Here is a 25,228-nt window from a genome sequence, read left to right on the forward strand (position 1 = left end):
GACTGATATTAGTTACAACACTTTTGATCCAAAGCTATCCAAGTACTTTACAAAGATTAATTCTCACAACACTTTTGTGGTCCCTTGAAATGTATTAACTATTTATGCTAAGCAATCTTTCCAACTTGTATTTAGAAGTGACAGTCTGAGTTAGTTTCCCAGACCTGAAGAAGAGCTCTGTGTAAACTCAAAAGCTTTTCTCTCTCACCAACAGAAGTTGGTCCAATAGAAGATATTACCTCACCACCTTGTCTCTCTAATATCCTGGGACCAACACACCTACAACACCACTGCATACATTTTATATATTTTTATAAAGGGCACATGCACATACTTACTTTGGAATCCAGACACAGCTCACATGGTACTGGACATTAAATTAAAGTGAGAATATATATTTTCACAACTTGCAATACCAAATATATTTATTAATAAAAGTATATTTTTCTCCCTCACTTTTGAGAAAAAAAGAAAAACCACACACACACACACACGTATATTATATACAAATGTATACACACACACACTGATAAATACAATCCTGTTGGCACCGCCTGTAACTTCAATAGAGCTACACCAGGAACAAATTTAATCCCCTGTGATTTTCTCATGATTCATTAGCCAGGTAGTATCTATCTGTAAATTTCTATCACGTCTGTTTTATAATTATACTAATTATGTAATGAGTAAGTCCACATTAATTTATGTAAAACACAAATATAAAGCATGCTAAGAGGCAACAAAATAAGAAGCTTTAGAACTTCCTGCTGGCAGTGTCCTTTCATTACCATTAAAAGAGATAATATAATAGAAGGCTCATCAGCATTGCTATTTCATATTCTGTTTCCTCTATAACACACTGTGATGACAGCAGCCAGATCAGGTGAGCATTAAAAAATTAGATTACATAATCTTCTTATTATATACATGTATATACTTAATTTCATTTAAGAGAAATTTAAGGAAAAGAGGTCAAAACACATGTTGGCCTGTCCTCGATAGTGCCATAGTTTCTAAATCTGTCCTTTAATCCCATTCCTCCCTACCTACAAAAGGTAAAAATCTAACAGCTCTACCTCCATAAACTAGCCACACAAAAAACTGTAAAACGTGCAGTTACACTTGTGCATATGCTCCATAAACACAAAAGGGAAAAGCCACACATTTAGTCTGACTTGGTCAGTAGTAATGTGTGTTAGATTTTCTCTTGGACTGTGGAGGAAGGAGGAAAATGATCTGGCAGAAAGTATCTACTACCCCGGCGTTGGCTGCTTTGTCACCTTCTAGATCTTGAGCCCTGACGCCATGAAATACCTACAGAGAGGATTTCAGAAAGTAAAAGGGAAAATGATGTGGGAGAAGCATGCCATTGAGCAGGCTTTTCCCTGTTCCTTTTGTGTCTTGTCCCCCCATATGTTCTCCCAAATAATAGGAGAAAGGAAGTATTATACCATTTTACAGGTGGGGAATTGAGGCAAAGATTAACTGACTTGACTAAGGTCACACAGCCAGTCTATGAAAGAATCAGGAAATGAACCCAAGTCTCTCAAGTGCCAGTCCAGAGAATCATAGAAAATTAGGGTTGGAGGAGAACTCGGGAGGTCATCTAGTCCAACCCCCTGCTCAAAGCAGGACCAACGCCAACTAAATCACCCCAGCCAGGGCTTTGTCAAGCCGGGCCTTAAAAACCTCTAAGGATGGAGAGTCCCCCACCTCCCTCGGTAACCCATTCCAGTGCTTCACCACCCTCCTAGTGAAATAATTTTTCCTAATATCCAACCTAGACCTCCCTTACTGCAACTTGAGACCATTGCTCCTTGTTCCGTCATCTGCCACCACTGAGAACAGCCTGGCTCCATCCTCTTTGGAACCCGCCCCCCCCTTCAGGTAACTGAAGGCTGCTATCAAATCCCTCTGTTAGGATATAGATATTCAGGCCTGTCTGCAAAAGCCTGTACTTTAAGAATTTAGGGGTATTCTTATCACTTGGCTAGTTCTAGAGGTATAAAAGAAAGAATCAAAATCACTGTCTGCTGGTGTAAGGGCCCTCTCTTACTGTGACTGTTTGAGGCCCTGTTCTTAGGCTAAGGCCTTTGGCTAAGCAGCAGAGGCAGCCATAAGCCAGGAAGCGACCGGTCACATCCTCACATTCCAAACTAGTCACATTGAAAGAAGGTGCTATTGGGCTGTTAGGAATACAATCCTGTCCTGATAGTGCCTATCACCTCCAGAGAAAGGGAAGTGCCTAGAAAATGTAAAAGGAAACTTAGTTTGATAGCATCCTGTCTGGCAAGACTCACTTATCAATAGCTGGGATGTGAAATCCTCACTTCTGTATTGTTTTGTCATTATAGTTCCCACTTTGCTATTGTTTGTCTGTATAATCTCTGTCTGGTTCTGTGATTGCTTCTGTCTGCTGTATAATTAATTTTGCTGGGTGTAATCTAATGAAGGTGGTGGGATATAATTGGTTAGCTAATCATGTTACAATATGTTAGGATTGGTTAGTTAAATTTCAGTAGAATGATTGGTTAAGGTATAGCTAAGAATATTACTATATAAATTAGGGGCAAACAGGAAGTAAGTTGGGATTCGAAAATAAGGAAAAAGGAACTTGTATTTAAGCTTGCTGGAAGTTCACCCCAATAAACATCGAATTGTTTGCACCTTCGGACTTCGGGTATTGTTGCTCTCTGTTCACGCGAGAAGGACCAGGAAAGTGGGAGAGTGAAGGAATAAGCTCTCTAACACCCCCCTCACTCTTCTCTTCTGCAGACTAAATAAGCCCAGTTCCCTCAGCCTCTCCTCATAAGTTATGTGCCCGAGACCCCAATCATTTTTGTTGCCCTCCACTGGACTCTCTTCAATTTGCCCACATCCTTTCTGTAGTGGGGGGCCCAAAACTGACGCAATACTCCAGATATTGCCTCACCAGTGCCGAAGAGAGGGGAATAATCACTTTCCTCAATCTGCTGGCAACGCTCCTACTAATGCAGCCCAATATGCTGTTAGGCTTCTTAGCAGCAAGGGCACACTGTTCACTTATGTCCAGCTTCTCGTCCACTGTAATCCCCAGGTCCTTTTCTGAAGAACTGCTGCTTAGCCAGTCGGTCCCCAGCCTGTAGCAGGGATTCTTCTGTCCTAGGTGCAGGACTTGTCCTTGTTGAACCTCATCAGATTTCTTTTGTCCCAATCCTCCAATTTGTCTAGGTCACTCTGGACCCTATCCCTACCCTCCAGCGTATCTACCTCTTCCCCCAGTTCCATGTCATCTGCCAACTTGCTGAGGGTACAATCCAACCCATCATCCAGATCATTAACAAAGATATTGAACAAAACCAGCCCCAGGACTGATCCCTGGGGCACTTTGCTTGATTCCGGCTGCCAACTAGACATCGAGCCGTTGATCACTACCCATTGAGCCCAACAATCTAGCCAGCTTTCTATCCACCTTGTAGTCCATTCATCCAAATCCATACTTCTTTAACTTGCTGGCAAGAATACTGTGGGAGATAGTATTAAAAGCTTTGCTAAAGTCAAGGTATATCATGTCCACCGCTTTCCCCGTATCCACAGAGCCAGTTATCTCACAGTGCCTTAATCACAAAGTCACCTTTTTCTCAAAGTAATTCATTCTTCCAATAAAGTAAATTGGAAAGGACATAAGAATCTGTATCCTAGTTCAGGGTTTTCTTGCCTTCCAACTCATCTGTGAACTCTTGGAGTCCAAGTGTTCTCCATCAAAACACAGCTAGTACTGTATCCAACTGTGTGTTTTATAATTTTCCTTCTCCACAAAAGACAAGACTAACTTATCAGGAAGATTTGAACACAGAAAAGACATAGTAGTCAGAAATGCAATATGTTGACAACTATGCATAAGAGACCAAGGCCAATACATAATAGCCTCAGAGAAAGGTATTTCAAGGTCCTTGCATTTTTACATTTTAGTTTTGCAGTCAACCCTAATAGAACATTTAGAAAGCCGCTCAAATTTCCCAGCCATGTTAATAAACATATCCACTATCCTGAAGAAATAAAGGGAAGGCTTTTATAAAGAGATTATTAATATTATTACATAACTTACAAGGTCCTTGTCCTCTCCAAAAGGACAAAAATCATACAAAAATCATAATATTAAGTACAACTTCAAGATTTTTAGAAGACAGTCGCTACAGAAAACGAAAGGGCTTTACAAATGTCATTTTAGCTTCACTACATTGTAAGTGGACAAGTATTATATCCATTTTAAAAATCAAAAAAATAGAGGCACACAGAAGTTAAAATACACTTAAGACAGCAGATGCAGAAAAAAATCCTCACGATTTCCAACTCCCAGTCCTCCAATTTAATCACGAGATCACATGTCCACTTGCAAAACAGAATCTACCTGTACCTTTAATAATATCACTAAGCTTGATTCTTGTAACCATCAATTTTTGCAATATTGCTTCTTTTCATTTTTTTCCTCTAAGTTGTGTCCTTCTATAAGTAGTCCATTCCTCTGAGTCAGATAATGATCCATAACTTCCATTAACATAAAATGGGCTTGGAAGCAGAACAGAAATGTAATATCTCTGATGAGTTCCCACTTTTAAGACTTAAAAAACACTTTTATTTTACTTTAAAACTCCACTTTAAAAAATACCCTGGACACAGAGTGATGCAGAAGAAGTTACATGCAATACTACATCTCTCTCCTCTCATCACAGCCTTTGCTATGGACTATTGTATGCGGTTTCATCTGGGTATTCCATAGTATGCAACACTTTTTGGGTATACTTCTCAGAGTCTAAAACGTAGGGGGGCTAATTGTTTTTTCTATTTCTGAAAACAGATGCAAATTATTGTGGCCAGTTGGGAGAAGACTACAGTCCTCCTTCTGGGGCATTATTTAGGACATAAAATAGGTAGTCATTGTATCGCAATTTAATTATTATTATGCACCTCTGGCAATGACCCAGCCTAATCCTACTACATAGCAATAATATAACATTTTTCATCTTCAAAGAGTTTTACAGACATAAAACTCTCATAAATAAGTGGATGACATAAGTTGGCTCTTTTGTAGGAGAACAAGAGGCTGCAACTGCATATACTGTGCTTACAGGTGTTCTTCATATGTGGTGGGCAATTTAAAAACTGGGTTGCAATTGGAATTGTGACATCGAAAGAGCAACCAGTCACAAGTTGTAAATACTCTGGGGAAAACAGAACACACCTCATTGGTCCCATGTACTTCAGACAGTACAGATAGAGAGGATAATCCCACCCTTTGATATAAAAGAAGCCTATTGCTTTGTTGTCAACATCACATTTCATATACACCTCCTTCATTCAGATCTCTAAAAGCCAACCTTCAAACCTAAACTGCAGACGTTTGCTCAATAACAAACACACATACACTCCTGCCCCATTCCCCCTCCTTTGTACCACCACTAACTAGCATTTCATTTTTATTTACATATTCATGATTGTTAGAGAGGTGGGGAGGGAATGGTGAAAAAGAAATATCCTCTAGACTTGAGCAAAGTAAGATATACAGACCACTTTTACAGACACACATCAGCAAGCTATCTATGATGCTGTTCATCTCATAAAATAAATTACCCTGGTCTACAGAGGATGCCAAATAAATTGAACAATTGCTGACAACATAGGGACAAAGGTGTCTCACTATAATGGCACTGCATCCACCTCTTGCAAGCACCCCCTTCTGGTCAGGTGTGTCTGCAGTCTTTCAGTTCTGGTGACCCGAGTCGGTGGTGGAGTCTCTCACACAGTCTATATGTGAATCAGAAGACACCCCTTCCAAGGTATACAGTCCACCAAGAGCCTCTCTCAGTACCCTTCGGTTGGTGTCTCTCTAGCTCTCCCTTGACTCAGTCTTTAAGTAGTTCTGGCCCTGATATGGGGCCATACCCCCAGGGCTTCTTCCCTGGAGACACTATCTTCCTGCAGCCCTCCCAGGGCTCAGTCCTTACTCAGTCCCAGCACCCAGTCAGGTGCTCTCTTGCTCCCCCAGTCCCTGCCTACACTGAGCTGTCCATGATCCTGCCTGTCTTTCTACCAGCCAGCTCCAAGCAGCAACTGACTGACTGGCTCTGCTGCTGCTCCTTTTTATATGGCCCTCCTGGCCCCTGATTGGCCATTCCTGCAGCCACTCTAAGCCACTTAGAGAACTTCTCTTCTCTTTCTCTCTGGGACTGGGTGTAGCAGGACCCTAAGGTCTCCACTAGAAGTGCTCTGGGACTAGTCCACCCCGTCACAGTCTCATAGAAAGATCATGTGCAAAAGATCATTTCTACGAGTACTGGGGTTGGCATTCCAGAATCATCACAGCACACTATATTCTTGCAATTTAGATCAATTTTGAAAATGTTATACAAATTGTTCCTGAGCAGTTTTGTAGGCAACACACCTGATACAGCAACTGGGAGAGTCACTTATTGTCTTCACTTAAAATCTGGTGCATGTGCATGGCTTAGATTGCGGCATTTGAACAGATCATTCGTACTTGAAACAGCACTCAGTATCTTTACAAATACAGGCAATAAGCCAAACTTGACATTCTGGATAACAGAAATTTAAAAAAATGCTTCAGGATGACTCAGTGACTCAACTTTTGAGATCTTTGGCATCTTAGTTTAAACCCGCAGTTGCTGGAGATAAGTGATTATGTGAGAATCTCATCTTTCACTTTGGGGAAAAAAGGGTTCTAGCCCTTATAGTTGGGGAGATATGACCCAAGTTTGCCCTAACACCCAGAAACCAAATGAAAAGAACCCCAATTTTTTTCTAATTTCATAATTTTTAAGGCAGTTTGGGACTTCCCTTGCTTCTCAAATCTCCACTATAGCCACCATTACTATATCTCCAACCCAATTATTGATACAGTAGAAGACCCCTTCTGTATAATCTGGAACACAGTTTAAAATTCCGGCTCTCTGATCCTCCTTTCTTCCCTCTCCTCACATTTCTTCCTCCACCTCAGTATAAGCATTATGCTTTGGTTCTTTTATTGCTTGCCTAGATTTGTCTTTACTATTGTTCCATAGTAATTCGTATTCTCCTACACCATGTATCTGGATATATTTTGCAACACCTCCTGGAATCAGATCTTTGAAGGCCTAAGGGAAGCTAAAATTACTTTTTTTTCTAAATGCCCTGGATGGTTCGGGGAAAGAGGGAAGATATTAATGTATGGACCTTTCTAGTGTAGAAACGATAACCTTGTTAGGCGCTTCTTCTTAGTGTATGCGCAACATGCCTCAGGTGGCACATGACCAGGATTCATCACCATATTTGGTCCACTGGTTGGATCATTGGCTTCCTCAGCCTGGGCTAGATACTGCTACTATGATGCTAAGTATAGTATAAATGCATAGAGAAATTCTAAAGACTTCAGGGCCACCCCTTGAGTTATACTCCTGAGTTTATTCTATGGGCTTTCATTTACTTCTGCTGACTCAGCAAAATCGAATAGCAAGGAGTACTGTTTGTGTGTTACTTTCAGGCACTTCAAAGACTCATTATGGTATTATCTCTGGATATTCAGGCTACAGAATAAACATTTAAAATGTTAATGGTGATGGGTAGAAAGGCTTTTCTAAATCTTTTCGTTTAATTCATTTTCATAGACAACATCCATCAAGACCTGCACTTGTTCTCTGCTTTGACCAGTCCATTTATTAAAGATGGCTAGAACTTTCTTAGCACTGAACACTTAAATTTTGTAAGTAGCTTCCAAGAGAAAGATATCAATACATGATTAAGTATCCAAATAAAAAATAGTTCTGAAGTGCACTTCACTGGGCTTCCCTAACAAAATGAACACCACACAGCAGCATATCAGCCTGACTTTTACACCACAATTACTGAGGATAATTGATTAAAGGTGTTAATTATTTCCAAAGGTTTCTAGCTTTGCTCTTTCCATATTTTCTCCTACCTGATCAGGGATTCAGCTGGTTAAAAGTATGCAGTGTAACTGCAAAGGTTTTAGAATTGCTGTAGCCACAAATAAACCTGAGAAGCATGCTGGTTTATCATCAGAGAGCCTACATCCAATCACATTAAGACTACTGATGTGCAATGGAAGCAGCAATTCTCTCAGGCAAAGAAAGGCATGAACAATTTTATTAGTATGCTAAAAATATTCATAAAGTATTCACGGCTGGGAGATGCACTGTTTGTGAGTCTTAGCATTTATCATCACCACACGCATCGAACTGCTTCTAACTCTTAGAAATAATGAACTACAGTATTGCTAGTGGAAACTTATATCAATAACGTAGTCATTACCATACAAGTAGCATACATCATTCCATGGTAACCTATTCTCACTCACCAGCAGTACGCAAGTTGATTGCAATAGGATGACCCCAAACTCACTTTTTTCCTTTTAAGTAGTCCAATATTAAATATTTTGATACAAATATACTTGTATTAAAACGTTTCTTAAACCTAGAAATTAATTCAAAGCTATAGGAGCTATATTTTGATATCACTAAATATCTTGGCTGGGATAAATATTGTATAGTTTAAATTCACAGAGAACATGCATTATAAAAGGTAACATCTAGTGGTAGAAGTTCAGAACTACAATACAGCATTTTGGGAAAGTCCTTTAACATAATACGAAAAACTGAATACTTTTTATAGGACTGTATTTTCCAGTAGAGGAGAAAGTGGAAGGACATCATCAGCAATGACATTTGTAGCCAAACCCAGAAACCACCTCTATCAGCACTGTTTTGGTTCCATCAGCTTTCTTGGTATGGACAGCTTATTAGGATGGAAGACCAACAAATTACAAAGCATGTTTACCAAGGAATGTCACTACATGGCCAGCAATCACATGGTCACCCAAAAATACGGCGGCATGATAACAGCACCAATGATGGACGTAATCTGAATATCCAGCCAGTCAGTCTTAAAGACTTAAGACCTAGCCAGAGATTCATCCGGTAGCGCTTGATCTGCAAGGAAGCTACTTCCCCTTGAGATTTGCCATGGTAATGATGAGACAGAAAACCTGAAATCCTGGGTGAAACTTCCAAAGAGTAACTGTCAATATTATATGTAATTAAGTTATCTTCAAAAGGGACACGGCAAACTTAAAAAAAAAATAAACCAGATTTTTTTAGCTTACTATTATTGTAAATGATACGTATGGTTGCTGTATGTGAAAGAAGCCAAGGAGGAAAAATAATTCTACTTTTTCCATCTGACAAAAAATACCTCCCACAGTTTAGGAGGCTGCTGAAATTGCTGATTAATACATTGAATCAAGGGCTCAAAAAAGGCACAAATCCCAGGGGAAGGGAAATCCCCCTCTGTCGAGCTGTCTAGAGTAGTTCACGAGCATGACTGCCAACTCAGGACAGACGGTTAAGAAACAGGGCATAAACCCCAGATTGTGTGTTCTATAATTAGATTTCACCAATCAAGTATCAAGTGTGAACTCCTCAAGCACTATAACAGCCTTATGATGGAGTCACAGACAGTCCCCTTGGGCACGCCAGTCTATCTTGCCCACCCTGACAAGCCTGCCTTTGTGATTTTTGGTGTAAAGGACCATCTATCACAAAAATATTCAGGTTACTCCCAGTCCCAAATGACCAAGCACTTTCCCAGGTCAACTGCACCTCAGATCACACACGAAAGGCAACGCTTGTAGCCAATCCTGTAATAAACTAACTAACTAAGAAAAGGAAACAAAAGTTATTTACAAGGTTAAAGAAAGTAAACACATACACACATGAGTTACAGTCTCAGGTTCCAAGAAGTAATAGAAGCTGCTGTAATGTACAGGTTCTATATGTCCTTTAAGGCTAACTCAAGCTAAGCAGTTTGTAGACCCTTTGCTTATGCTTAGAAATATTGCCCTCTTCAAATTCCAAGCAGCATAGCGATGACAATTTCTTCTTGACAGGGATTTTTACTCCCTTGTGCCAGAGATCAACATGTGAGGTGATGAGTGTTTGTGCCCATCCCTTTTTTGGGGGTCTGGGAAAAACAATCAACAAAGTTGTTTGTCCACTGATGTACAACAACCACCTTTTTTGTTGGGCAGAAGATGACACTTCTTGTGGTAAACTAGTATTTCACACTTGGTAATGCTTCTCTCCTGCCTGTGGGCTTTTACAGTTTTAGCAAACACTTTTACAGTTACAGAGCAAACACATAAAATATGACCTTATAACACATAATACAGATATTATAAGTAAGATTAATACACGCGCACACGGCTCCATGCGGCTCTCCCCCACAGGCACCACCACCCCCCAATTCCCGGCCAATGGGAGTGCAGTGCTCAGGGCAGGGGCAGTGCATGGAGTCCCTTGCCGCCCCGCCCCCCGCCTAGGAGCCAGACCAGCAGCTGGCCACTTCTGGAGCGCAGCACAGAACAGGTAGGGACTAGCCTGCATTAGCCAGGCAGCACCGCCGATGGGACTTTTAAAGGCCCGGTCAGCGGTGCTGACCAGAGCTGCCACGACCCAGTGCCTTACATTCCGCAACCCAGTACTGGGTCGTGAGCCACAGTTTGAAAACCACTGGTCTACATCATAATACAATTATCACAAATGGAATTCTTGCTGCATCTCAGAGTAGTCAAGGACTTGAATGATCATTGAACTACTCATGGTTAGAAGTGATCCCTTGAAAATAAGGAAGAGGAACAGTAGCAGTGTGTTATAGGGACAACTGCATCTTTCACGAGCACCCAAATTCACTACAAAATAAAACTATATTTAAAAAGATAGAAAAAGACGGATTATGGGTCTAATCCAAATCCCACAGACATCAACAGGAATGGAATCTCTCACTAGAATATAAGAACTGCCATACTGGGTCAAATTAATGGCCCATCTAGCCCAGTATCATGTTTCTGACAGTGGCCTGTACCAGACCTTCAGTGTGAGTGTACTGAACAATGCAATGGAGTGATCCACACCTATCTTTCCCTCCTGGTTTCTGACAGAGGTTATGGGTCACCCCAAGCATGGGACTGCATCCCTGACTATCTTGGCTAACAACCATTGAGGGACATATCCTCCATTAACTCATTTGTGTGTGGGGGGGTTAAACCCCATTACACTTTTGGTCATAACAACCACCCATGGCAATGAGTTCCATTAGTTAAATGTGCATTGTGTGAGAAAGTATTTGCTCTTGTTTGTCTGCTGCCTATTAATTTCATTGGGAGACCTCTGGGGGGGGTTTATTGTGGGAAGGGGTAAATAACACTTCTCAATTCACTTTTCCCCACATCATTCATGACTTTAGAGACCTCTATCATATCCTCCTCATAGCGGTCTCTTTTCTAAACTGAACAGCCCGAATCTTTTAAGTTTCTCCTCGTATGGAAACCGTTCCATACCCTTGATCATTTTTGTTGCCCTTCTCTGGAACCTTTTCAAGTTCCACTATATCCTTTTGGAAATTGGGCAACGAGAAGTGGACACAGTATTCAAGATGAGGGTGCACCATGGATTTATATAGTAGCATTATGACTGGGCCAACATCCATCTTACTCAACACAAGATAGACATGGATTGGTAACTATAAAAACTCAACACTTGCCTCAAGTTGCCACAAAGTGACATCTAAGATTCACTCAAGATTAAGTATGATAACTACTGGTAAATCAGTTTTTAAATGGTGGCTAAACATGTTCATTGTAACAGTGTTAACATATTTCCTATTTAAGTGCTTAAAAGGACTCATGGGCCTAATATAAATAGTAATGCTGAGCAATAAGTCAGGATATTTCAAAAGGTAATAAAAGGGTATCACATTAATCTAAACAATACTGTTTTGTCTAAGCATTCTCCATCTCAAAATACGATGTACAGCAGGGGTTCTCAACCTTTTTCTTTCTGAGCCCCCTCCCCCCTCACAACATGCTATAAAAACCCCACAGCCCACCTATGCCACAATAACTGATTTTCTGCATATAAAAGCCAGGGCTGGTGTCAGGGGGTAGCAAGCAGGGCAATTGCCTGGGGCCTCATGCCACAGGGGCTCCCGCAAAGCTACAGTGCTCAGGCGTCGGCTTCAGCCCTGGGTGGCAGGGCTCAGGGCCGTGGCTTCAGCTTTAGCTTTCTACCCTGGGCCCCAGTGAGTCTAATACTGGTCCTGCTTGGTAGCTCCCCTGAAACCTGTTCATGGCCCCCCTAGGGGGCCCCAGACACCTACTTGAGAGCCACTGACGTACAGCATCAGTCCTACTTGTGTCTTCCAACACTGATGCCTGTGTGTAGAGCTGCATCTAGCAATAATCAAGGATAAAAGAACTCAAACATGTCCCAACCCATAATCACTGAGACACAACCCAACATGCAGCAAAAAGTCAGATCAACATTTTAAGCATCTCTAAGAGAAGTTTTCCCTTCTACTGTGGAATTTCCATACTGTAAAGTAATTCAGGAAAACTACCACATGATTTATCTAGGATGCACATTAGCCCAGTATCTGCAAAATAGGGTAAGTCCTGGACTATTTATTTCTTTTTTCCTCTTGCATGAAAAAAGATTTTCTTTCAAAATCACAAATCCAAATTTAAAAATGTCACCCAGATTCCAAACTGTTTCAGCATGTATGTCTAACTTTTGCCTGCCCTTCTCTTTCTGAAATTCCAAACTGTGACACTTGGTAACATTCAAACATCTCAAAAGCACTTTTAGCAACTCCAGAGAGACAGGCAGCAAAGCCATTACAAATATGAAAGCCTACAATGTACACATCTGTTTGGAAGACCTGGAAGACCTCTGTTCTGATAAAACAGTGAGGAAGCAAGATGTATGTAGTAAAAATAGTAGAAAATACAGTCAATTGTATGTAATTTTTACAAACACTGAAATTTTACCACGGAAGATAAACCTTAATATTTTCAGTAACCACAGAAGGAAATTTTACCCTCTAGCAAATCCTTTCATTCAAAGTAGCAATCCTTCAAACAGACACATGAGCAATATATAAAGTAACATGATTTAATCTCTCACATCTCAATAAAATCTCATTATAGAATATTTTTTTAAAAAAATAATCCTAGGACAACTGACTTTATTTACCAGTGTCATACAGTAATAAAAATGTCATTTATCATCCTACAGGAAGTATGTTTTGCTACAGTGTACTGACAACAAAATACTTTTTACCATCCTGATAACATGAAATATCAAAAGAGCCTCAAATGACATGATGTGCCAGTTTTAAATGTCCTGGTTTTGTAGGACATTCCCAGCTGCTTATATTAAAATGGAATCTTTTCCCTGCTTTCAGTACAGTCGTAGGATATCTAAGTGCTTGCACCAGGTAAGAGCAGCACAGGGTCTATCCACTAGCCAGCTGTTCCTTGCCTGGCTACTAAGCAGAACCAACCTCCACTCGCAGGAGAGGTATTTCCAGTAGGGATAAGGAGGTTTTAGTACCGTTATACAAGACATTGGTGAGACCTCACCTGGAATACTGTGTGCAGTTCTGGTCTCCCATGTCTAAGAAAGATGAATTCAAACTGGAACAGGTACAGAGAAGGGCAACTAGGATGATCCGAGAAATGGAAAACTTGTCTTATGAAAGGAGACTCAAGGAGCTTGGCTTGTTTAGCCTAACTAAAAGAAGGTTGAGGGGAGATATGATTGCTCTCTATAAATATATCAGAGGGATAAATACCAGAGAGGGAGAGGAATTATTTAAGCTCAGTACCAATGTGGACACAAGAACAAATTAATATAAACTGGCCACCAGGAAGTTTAGACTTGAAATTAGATGAAGGTTTCTAACCATCAGAGGAGTGAAGTTTTGGAATAACCTTCCAAAGGAAGCAGTGGGGGCAAAAGATCTATCTGGCTTTAAGATTAAACTCAATAAGTTTATGGAGGAGATGGTATGATGGGACAACGTGATTTTGGTAATTAAATATTCATGGTAAATAGGCCTAATGGCCTGTGATGGGATGTTAGATGGGGTGGGATCTGAGTTACCCAGGAAAGAATTTTCTGTAGTATCTGGCAGGTGAATCTTGCCCATATGCTCAGGGTTTAGCTGATCGCCATATTTGGGGTCGGGAAGGAATTTTCCTCCAGGGCAGATTGGAAGAGGCCCTGGAGGTTTTTCGCCTTCCTCTGTAGCATGGGGCACGGGTCACTTGCTGGAAGATTCTCTGCTCCTTGAGGTCTTTAAACCACGATTTGAGGACTTCAATACCTCAGACATAGGTGAGAGGTTTTTTGCAGGAGTGGGTGGGTGAGATTCTGTGGCCTGAGTTGTGCAGGAGGTCAGACTAGATGATAATAATGGTCCCTTCTGACCTTAGTATCTATGAATCTATAGCAAAAATTGAAATTCCCTTTATATTCCCTAAAGCTAGTATTCAGGTCTAACATAGAAACTCCCCTGTGTTGGATGCAACACTTTTTGGGTGAGGAAATCATCATCTAGAATACTTAGAAATTCCAAATAAGTTTTAGTACTGGCAGCCTGAGACCTCCAGCATTCATCATTCAGATAGAGATCCCCCATGACGTCACACCATTTTTTCCTATGTGTTACAGACAGGTGCTTAAGGAGCTGGTCATCCTCTTCTCTATGTCTCCTACCAACAGTTCCTGTCCAACAATGCAGAGAGAGACTCAGAAATTGTAGCTCCCATTCAACAGCACAAGAAAGCAGGGACTTTTAGATGGTACAGTGAACCAGCCATGTTCACACTATAATTCTTGGTTAGTTTAACTTGAAAAAAGTTTGTTACATTTATATTCACACACTCGTCTCATCTAGTCCTTTTCTGGATTATTACACAGTAAAACTTCCTATTTGTGTTAATTTATTTATACTTAAATATTACACAACTAAGTGTTAAATGCAAGCTCTCCATGCCTTAAGAAGATCACTATCACCCTAGCACTTATAGATGTGAAGATGATAATCCAAATGAGAACTAATAGCGTTGCCTGATTTTGCAGACAGCTCCAGGCCCTCTGCTGCCACTCCCAGCTTTTCATGAAAACAGCTGTAGCATGAAAATAGCAAGTCTCAAATCAGTTTCACAGCTGATCATATTCAGAATCCTGTGAGGGTAGCTTTGAATCTGTCAAGGATTATGACAATTTCAATCGGCTGCTGTTTGGAAAAGCTATTGTATGAGCAACAATAGAGAAAAGCAGTGGAGTTACTTATAATGGAAGAAGGCCCAAAAAAAGAGGGCTGGGGGAAAAGTACAGTAGGGGAGGACCAGCAACCTAACATCAGCCAGCAAGCTCTCGAGGAGTAGAAGGGACTGAAAGCTCCATCCCTTCCAATACTTTGCAGCAGTTTCACATTTAACAAGAAACCTACCAGGCAGAGAAAGATATGAAAGAAAGAATTCTCACGTGGGGGGCAGGAAAAGCACATTGGAAGAAATCCCCTCACTCTCTCCCTGCCTATCTGCTGACAGTTATTGGGCTTTTCACAATCATGTTGCAATTGAGACTTAGTCTTAAACCCACTTTCAACGTTTGTATGCACCTCTGGTTAGTTGCTATCTGCTCAATTTTTCAAGCTATTTCAGTTGTCTTTGCAAATTAGATTAAAAACATCGTCAAATACCAAAGACGGCTGTGCAGACCAATTTACAAAAATCTACTATATACAGACAAATATTGGTGTACTCTGAATATAATTTGACACAGCTATTATATTTCAAGACAGTAAGAACCTTTAAAAAGGAGATACTCGTTTAGAAGACAACCTGCTGCAAACAAACTGGAGTGCTGATATTTACAGGTATGTAAAGTTGTTCTTTTGGTTTTAGTTATGTCTTCTGACTAAGCCTTGATGACATTTCCTATTCATCTTGTTTTAACAAAGAAAGAAATTAAGCTCATCTAACCTAATCACTGATTCAAAAGGATTAGTAACATCTGTCTCCATCTTCCTCAAGATCTACCAAATGCATTCATATGTTTCTGCAAGTAATGGACCTGAACAACCACTTAAAGGGGTGCCATCAACAACAAAACTTCACTTTCCCATCAGAATCTTTTCATCCATTATATTAAAAACAACACAGATTTCTACAACTGAATGAGATTAGTGGGAGAGGGGTTTTTTTTCTTTGTTTTTTTTTCTCCAGTTTTTTTTACTTTGTGCATTATATATAGTCAGATTCCCTGGTGTCTGTGGGGCTGTCACCACACAACAAGGGAAGAAAACAACATGTGCTTTTAAAAACATAGGAGAGTGACAATAAAGACATATATTGATGGGGAGAGGTTGGGAGAGCCAGGTAAAATACCTGAACGAGCTTAACACATTTTTTTTTAAACTGACTAGACTGCATTAACAGTATCTTTCTAAAGGTAAAGAAGAATGTAATATAAAATGTAATCAAATAGTCAATTTACGAAGAAGAAAGCGGTCTTAAATTTAAGAGTAATTTAACAAACAGGAAGCTGTCATCTTGATAATATGAGACAGGAAATGCAAATCAGCCTCGGAACATAAGAGACATTTAAAGCAGTTTCTAAGACAGTTACTAGTATTTTGTAGAACAAATATTTTTAACTATGCTAAATATAAAGTTGCCTTACACTAATTTACATGCATTCAAATGCCAAGCAACAATTTCATTGTCTCAAACCGTTTGGAGAATGGGATTCCTGCTGGGAAGTATCAGTAAAATGCAAGTTCCAACTGAGAGGCTGCACAGTGTTATGAAAATACTGAAACAATTGTTCCCAAAATCAGAATGGGTTTTTAAAAGATATAGTCCTAATTAGTGAATATTTAGCAAACCAAAGAAATACGGTAACTATCATTCCAGTTTTCCTTTTAAGATATTATATATGCGACAATGGCTATATACCATTCCTTACTAAACTCGTTCACTTCAACTTAATATTTAGGTACATAATGATTTAAAGCCCAGAAAGGAGATGAGCACCACTGGGATAAGAACACCACTGGGATATGGGCCACTCATTGAACCATAATGAAATGACTCTCCTATGACCTAGGTGGTCGCAGAATACATAGATATAGTCAATGACTTGAAAAAACAAGACAGTTATGAATAACCCTCCATTTCAACTTACTCTTTTTAAAGCAAAAACAACGAGGAGTCCTTGTGGCACCTTAGAGACCAACAAATTTTTAAAACAGTTTCCATAGTTTATTTCTAACCAACACACATTTGCTATAACTACATTGGTAGTTGTTATATTAATAAAGATGTCAGGCATCAAACTCTGCCCCCACAAGTAAGGGCAGCTCAATCTCCACAGTCAGTAGGCTAATCCTTACATTAATACTGGACAGTAATTAAAGGTAGTTCAGAAAAGCAAAGCATAATTAAATTACACAACAGCCTGTAAATCTTGTACCAACATATGGCTGTCTGAGTGTCAGTGGAAGAGGAAGAAACGAAAACATAGAAAAATGATAACTTTTTTTATTTTAAGATTTCAAAACATGAACTATAGAGTTTAACTCCTCCGAAATTACTATACCAAATTGTCTGCACTAGGGTGTAGAGAATCACTCTGCAGTTCAATGCCACCCTTTGTCCTTGAGCAAAGAAAACCTTCTAATCCAGTGGCCATGATGAAGGCATCAATTCCATACACACACACTGTAACAAGGTAAAAAAGACAAAAACACCCACAAAAGAAGAGCAATTCTTGACTTGAAATGAAACCAAATTGAAATAAGGAAGGTGTGCCTAAAGAGCAACATAAATCTGAAATAAGGAAGGTTGGGGAAACAATGCAAAAGTCTAGTACAGAGATATGAGGAATCTAGGGGTAGCAAAAGTAAAATTTAAATGTTATTAAGAGGAAAAAACAAAACTGCTGAAATAAAATTAACTATGCCCAACTTTATATATGCCATCTACCAAACAACAACAAATTAAGAATGTAGAACCAATAGAGATGAACAAGGAAGTGCAAGAAGTTAACAGTAATAAGTAAAAGAAACTACATTCAAGAGGCTGAAAAAGTCACAAGAGATAGGGATCAGAAATGCCATTCACCTGCATCAACAGGTGGCGGAAATTGATGGGTCCTGTAGCGAAAGGGGGCCTATCCCAGCAGCAAGGGAGGGAGACACTCACCAAGGACAATAGGTAGCTCCTCCCTTGAAAGTCTCTGGCACCCATTGGCCTTCTGTGGGAGAGAGGTGCAGTTTGGCCAGCATTCCCCAGCTCCCAGGATTTAGCCCAGCACAGGGGCCACATGAAACCTCTTTCGGCTCCATTCCAGCAGTCCACCCTGCTCATCTAAACTAGGAATGGAAACCCAGACAGATGCTGCGAGTGGAATTCAAATCTAGGAACTGTTCACAAGATCATGAAGAGAGGGGCTATCCCACAGTGCCAGGCACCTACCACACAGGGCTTTACCGATCAAACACACCACCTTTTAATACACCTGGAAATAAACTGGTTGCCTGTGCATTCATTGCTCTAATCCAATGGCTCTCAATCTTTAGCAACCCAAGGACCCCCATTTTTATTGAAAAATGTTTAATGGACTCCCAAGCCAGCTTCTAATTTTCCCCAGGGGTGTTAAACCCCACTCAACCCCAGGCCCCGCCCCCACTCCACCCCTTTCCCCAAGGCCCCACCCCCACCTCTTCCCACCCCACCCCTGCCCCTCCTCTTCCCTGCCACTTTCCACACCACTCCCCACTCCTCCCTCTCCCCACCAGCACCTCCTGAACAGCTGTTCCATGGTGTGCAGGAGGCACTGGGAGGGAGGGGCAGGAGCTGATCAGAGGGCCGGCGGCCCCGGACGTGACTCTCAGACCCTCTGGAAAACCGCTGCTCTAATCAAATAGGCATTTATCACGCCTGCAGCTGGAGTTTCTTTAAGAGTGATCTTTAAGAGTAACCACATGGAGATCATAGGTTCACCTCCACAATGGATTAATCCAAAAGCAGAGAAAACATGTTTTTCCGAACAAGGTTTACGTCTACTATAGACAAGGCACGTTGCCTTTAACATGTACTGAACTGGTGGAATTAAAGCCTACAGGGAAGCCTAGATTTAATTCCCCCAGCATAGCATGTTAAAGTATGCAATACATGTCTACTTTAGAGTTTTAAAACATGTTAGTTAGAACATGTTAGCTAACATAACATCTTTAAATCCTAGTCTAATAAAGGCCACAAAGCGTGAGATTGTTTCTTCACGGCAGGGACTATCTAAATAGGCAAGACAAAGATAACTGGACTAGATGACCTCTCGAGGTCCCTTACAGTCCTATGATTCTATTAAAGGAAATATTACCCACTTTTAACAATGGGAAATTGAGGTACAGAAAGATTGCAAAGTCAAGATTTTCTAAAGTGACTGGTTATCCTGGGTACTTTCATTTTAAGCCAGGCAATCTGTGTACCGTGGGTACCTTTATTTTTGGGTGCTCTGCAGAAGAGTCTGAAAAGCAGGCTCCTTTAAGTAAGTGCTGAACACTCGCCCCTCTGAAAAATCAGACCTTCATTACAGTATCACAAGTTGGGAAACTAAAAACTTGAAACACCTTAAAATCACTTTGGAAACTCTTGCCCTAAGTGACTTGCCCAGGATTACACAGGAAGCCTGTGGCAGAGCAAGGAACAGAACTCAGGTCTCTCGCGCCCGTCCAGTACCTTAACCATAAGACCAATCCTCCTCAGAACTTCAACAGAGTGGGTAGGACTAATCATGAAACACTAGTGTTAAACAACTGTAGTGCCCTAATCATTATACACAATTTTATAAATGGAGTAGGAAAAATGATACTAGTTAATTTCAAGGAGGCATTAAAATATTGTATGAAACAAGAATTTAGAAACTAGGAGAGATGCAATTTCTTTATACAGAAGTGAGACTAATTGCTAATAACAAAGGTTTAGATTATACACTGTTTATTAGCCTTAAATTGGAAGAAAATATATGATGCGGAAACGTATACCTAATTCCAAAGAGGGGCTGGATCTATGTAGCCTCAAAGCCTTTGATTAACCCAACTTTTTTGTATGTTCCTTGATTATATCGTGTCCAGCAGGAATTTAACCATGTAAAAGCTAAACCTGCAAGTACATTTTAAAAAACTACATATTTATTTTAAGGGAACAATTTAGATATGTTTCTGAAACATCTGCAAGTAGTTGTGAAGCATAGCTGAATTTAGACCCTCATCTTAACACCCAGCATAGTATTAGTGCAATGCCATTTTATATCCTGCTTGATTCTAAACACAAGCTCTACACAGCAAGCTAATCAAGGACATAAAAAAAAAATCTAACTTTAGCCAAGCTACAGATAAAGCCAAGGTTAATAAATTCTATCCAGTGCCAACCATGCCCTTAATTATTAGACAGCACGGCTTAAGGAAAGCTGACAGATGGTGAATGGAAGAAAACTAGGACAAGTTCAACTATTAGAATGCTTAGAAAAGACTGAGTGTCTTGCCATTCAACAGGTATTACAATAATAGCACCTTTACACACAATTTTGATAATTGAAAACATTTATATGTGAAATGGAATCAGATGCCTGTTCCCTTGAAAAAAAGAGCCATACTGATCGATTTTAATCCCTTTACTTAACCTTTAAGGAATTGAGAACTGCTACATAATTTTGCCTTACATAGTTTGTATGTCCTAATGAGTGCTCTAGGAATAATTTTACTGTAATCTCCCAAGGACTGTCACAAAAATGTGATGTATTTCTAATGAAAGTATCCCAACAAGCAAAAATTTTGTTCTACACATAGTAAATAGGGTTTCCACAATTCTAGGTCATCGTGTTCCATAAATTTAAAACCTAACTTTTTTTACAATTAGTAAATAATTTCTTTTGTATCAGTTAATTTAAGACTTTGGATTAATCTAGTGCTTGATTGACTTTGTGGTCTGGTTGCTCTGAATGGAACTAGGCACTGTGCAAGCTTCTCCACACAAGCTTTGCCATGCATTATGAATACTTACCTCACTATACAACATCTCTGCTATTCTAGTCTTGAGCTGAGGCTTTCAGTCATGACAAACTGTGTGTTGATTTTTAGATGTGGACAAATATCCACTAGGAACTAGGATGACACCACTATTACCAAAGGTGAAACAGGGAGGAATTTCAAATCTTTGATGCTCGTGGTCTTCATGCATTCTCTGCTAGAAACTGACACTATATCAGGGAAATCTGACACCTGACGTAACAGAACTAAGGGTATGTCTTCACTACCCGCCGGATCAGTGGGCAGCGATCAATCCAGTGGGGATCGATTTATCGCGTCAAGTCTAGACACGATAAATCGACCCCCAAGCGCTCTCCTGTTGTCTCCTGTACTCCAGCACCACGAGAGGTGCAGGCAGAGTCGACGGGGGAGTGGCAGCAGGCAACTCACCACGGTGAAGACACCACGGTAAGTCTATCTAAGTACGTCGACTTCAGCTACTTTATTCACGTAGCTGAAGTTGTATAACTTAGATCGATTCCCGCCCCCCCCCCCAGTGTAGACGAGGGCTAAGTTGAACCCTTTAAAAAGTATTAGAAGAGACTCTGTTTAACCAAAGAAAGCATTATATCTGTAAAACTACCCCAGTCCAAACCCTAATGAAGTTAAAGGGAGTCTTTGAATTGACATCAATGGGCTCGCAGTCAGGTCGCAGGATTCACCTGCTGTCTGCAGCCACATGTTTTACTTTTTCAGCTAGTTAGGTAGAAGAAGATTCCCCACAACCTCATGCCAAACTGTAACCTTCTAGAAACAAAGACATTGACAAGAGTGCACTAAGTTTATCTGACTAATGTGTATAATCATAACCTACAATGCCCAATTACTGGTGTCAATAGAGGAGGTTTAGGAACAAATTGATAAGTTAAACAGTAATAAGTCACCAGGACCAGATGGTATTCAACCAAGAATTCTGAAGGAACTCAAATATGAAATTGCAGAATTACTAACTGTGGTATGATATGTATCTTATCACTTAAATCCAGCCTCTATTCCAGATGACTGTTGGATAGCTAATGTAATGCCAATTTTTAAAAAAGGCTCCAGAGGCGATCCCAGCAATTACAGGCTGGTAAGCTTAACTTCAGTACCAGGCATACTAATTGAAACTACAGAATGGAACAGAATTATCAGACATATGGATGAACATGATATGTTGGGATCAAGTCAATACAGCTTTTGTAAAAGGAAATCATGCCTCAACAATCTATAAGAATTCTTTGAGGGGGTCAAAAACATATAGACTAGAGATCCAGTGGCTATAGTGTACTTGGACTTTCAGTAAGCCTGTGTCAAGATCCCTCACCAAAGGCTCTTCAACAAAGTAGGCAGTCATGGGATAAGAGGGAAGGTCCTCTCATGGATAAGTAACTGATTAAAAGACAGGAAACAAAGGGTAGGAATAAATGGTCAGTTTTCAGCATGGAGAGAGGTAAATAGCGGGGGTCCCTCAAGGATCTGTACAGGGACCTGTGCTGGTCAACATATTCATAAATTATCTGGAAAAAGGGGTAAACAGTGAGGCGACAAATTTGCAGACACTACAAAATTACTCAAGATTGTTAAATCCAAAGCTGACTGTCAAGAATTACAAAGGCATCTCACAAAACTAGGTGACTGGACAACAAAATGACAGGTGAAATTCAATGTTGATAAGTGAAAGTAATGCACATTGAAAAACAAACCCAACTATATATACAAAATGATGGGGGTCTAAATTAGATGTTACTACTCAAGAAAGATCTTGAAGTCATTGTGAGTAGTTCTCTGAAAACATCTGCTCAATATACAGTGGCAGACAAAAGGCCAGCAGAATGTCAGAATCCTTAAGGAAAGGGATTGATAATAAAACATAATGCCACTATATAAATCCATGATACACCCACATCTTGAATACTGCATGCAGTTCCAGTTGCCCCATCTCAGAAAAGACGTATTAGAATTGGAAAAGATGCAGAGAAGGTGATGAAAATTGATTAGGGGCATGAAACAGCTTCCAAATTAGGAGAGATTAAAAAGACTGGGACTGTTCAATTTAGAAAAAAGTTAATGAAGGAGAAGATATGATAGCGGTCTATAAAATCATGGATGGTATGGAGAAAGTGTTATTCACCCCTTCACAAAACACATGACCCAAGGGTCACCCAATGAAATTAATTAGCAGCTGGTTTAAAACAAACATAAGGAATTACTTCTTCACACAATGTATAGTCAACCTGCGGAACTTGTTGCCAGGGGAGGTTGCAAAAGCCAAAAGTATAACTAGGTTCAAAAAAAGAATTAGAGAAGTTTGTGGGGATAAATCCATTAATGGCTATTAGCCGAGATGGCCAGGGATGCAACCCTACGCTCTGGGTGTCCCTAAGCCTCTGACTGCCAGAAGCTGGGACTGGACCACAGGAGTTGTATCACTCGACAAACTGCCCTGTTCTGTTCATTCCCTCTGAAATATCTGGCACTGGCGGGTTAACTGAGCTGGATGGATCATTGTTCTGACCCATCAGGTCTGTTCTTATGTACACCAAATATATTAACTTCTTATTTGACAACAATGCATACTGCAGTTAAATGAATATCCATTAACTTTTTTTTCGCTATAGGTCAAGACTGAACAGCTTTGGGAGATGAAGAACTTGTTTAATACCTGCCTGGATTGTGCTCAGTGACTGTAATTAGTATCATCAGTCTCCTACACTGTAAAAAGATATTCTAACTTGAAACATAAAACTGATAAGTGCATAGATAACACTGCTTATAATTATTTATATTGCCAGATATTTAACAAGCTATTTTGTTCCACATTATTTATATAGCATTTAGGTGTGGGAGATACTGTATGAAATATGCAGGTCAGATACCTGTCAACTTACCATCTATGGGTCCAATCCTGCTTTCATCAACTTCAAAGAGTGAAGGATCGGACACATGATTTCAGTCGGAGCTCAACAACTCTCAGTATCATGCCCATATAAATTCCATGAGTCAGGAACTTCTTTTCTTTTGTCTCATGGGGTGCTACATAATGGAAATAAAATGGAACAAAATAATGTATTTGTACTGATGAATTTTCATAATTAGTCTTATCTATGCACCTGTTAGCAGCAACTCTCAGGATGAGACCCTAAGACATAGCAAGGGATGCTGACTATATCAATGAAAGATCATGAGAAATGAATTGTCAGATCCACTTCTTGATCGTGCCGATTGTATTTTTATTAGCAGGTATACTGAAATGAAGAGCAGTGTCCAGAGTGGCAAGTCTGGAGTGACCATACATCTGTAGTCAAACAGTTGCACTGTATCTGAATAACTAATTAATATTTAAATTACAAAATAAAATAAATAAATACAAATAAAGTTTAATTTTGAATCCACACAAATTGGAAAAAAATATATAATGAATAAAGAAGCCAGGAGCAATTTTCTCTGTGCTTCACTTTTTTAAAAATTGCTGTGTTTCTAACTTGCCAAGAAGGTGAACAAGTCAGATAATTTGTTTGTCCAGCTAGACTAGGGTGTCTTTGGATTATCCACATATTAGTTTAACAGTACAACCAGCGCGCACTATATTTAACTTGACAAGATAAGGTCCCATCTATGTAATACTGCATACTTTAGAATCTTCTAATGAGTTACCAAAGCCTAAACCAGATATGCCAGGCAGTAAGACCACTAGTTTGTCTTCTTTCTAAACAATAGCGAGAACAATTTATTTGTCGAGAATTGCTGCACAACGTAGAGCTCTCCAGTTAAAGATTTTGATCAATATATTCAATACATGCATGACTTAATTTCTTTCTCCATTAACTCACATTTGTAACATGGGAGGTTTATTTTTCTTTGCAGTAAATTAGCCAGACTACTGCTACTAATAAATAATAATACCATATAGCTTTTCCATAGCACTTTTCATCAGTGAAGCCCAAAGCACTTTGCAAAGGTGGTCAGTATCATTCTCCCCATTATACAGATGGGGAAATCAAGGTACAGGGAGGCGACATGAATTGCCCAAGGTCACCCAACAAACTGATTACAGAACCAAGGTGTCCAGAGTATTAGTCCAGTGCTCTATCAAGGAGGCCACATTGCCTATCCCAACTAAAAGAAGAGAACAGTTTACCAATGAGAATAATTAACCATCTGAATTAGTTTACCAAGGGAAGTAGTAGATTCTCCACCACTTGAGGTCTTTAAATTGAGAGTGGGTGCCTTTCTACATGTTGAATTACAAGTTATTGGA

General features: G+C 39.9%; 1 protein-coding gene across 5 annotated transcripts in view; it reads right to left on the bottom strand.

Moving 5' to 3' along the window:
- The window catches only part of JAKMIP1 (janus kinase and microtubule interacting protein 1), a 257,995-nt gene that overhangs the window by 219,603 nt on the left and 13,164 nt on the right, over nucleotides 1-25,228 (bottom strand). For 4 of the 5 annotated variants that reach the window (XM_074951703.1, XM_074951707.1, XM_074951705.1 and 1 more), the window contains exon 2: nucleotides 23,859-24,003. The exons of the other annotated variant lie outside the window; for it this stretch is intronic. The gene's annotated coding sequence lies outside the window, so the exon portion shown is untranslated. The remainder of the gene's footprint in view (nucleotides 1-23,858; nucleotides 24,004-25,228) is intronic. 5 annotated transcript variants of the gene reach the window in all.

Source organism: Natator depressus, chromosome 4 (assembly GCF_965152275.1).
Source record: "Natator depressus isolate rNatDep1 chromosome 4, rNatDep2.hap1, whole genome shotgun sequence".
Lineage (NCBI taxonomy): Eukaryota > Metazoa > Chordata > Testudines > Cheloniidae > Natator > Natator depressus.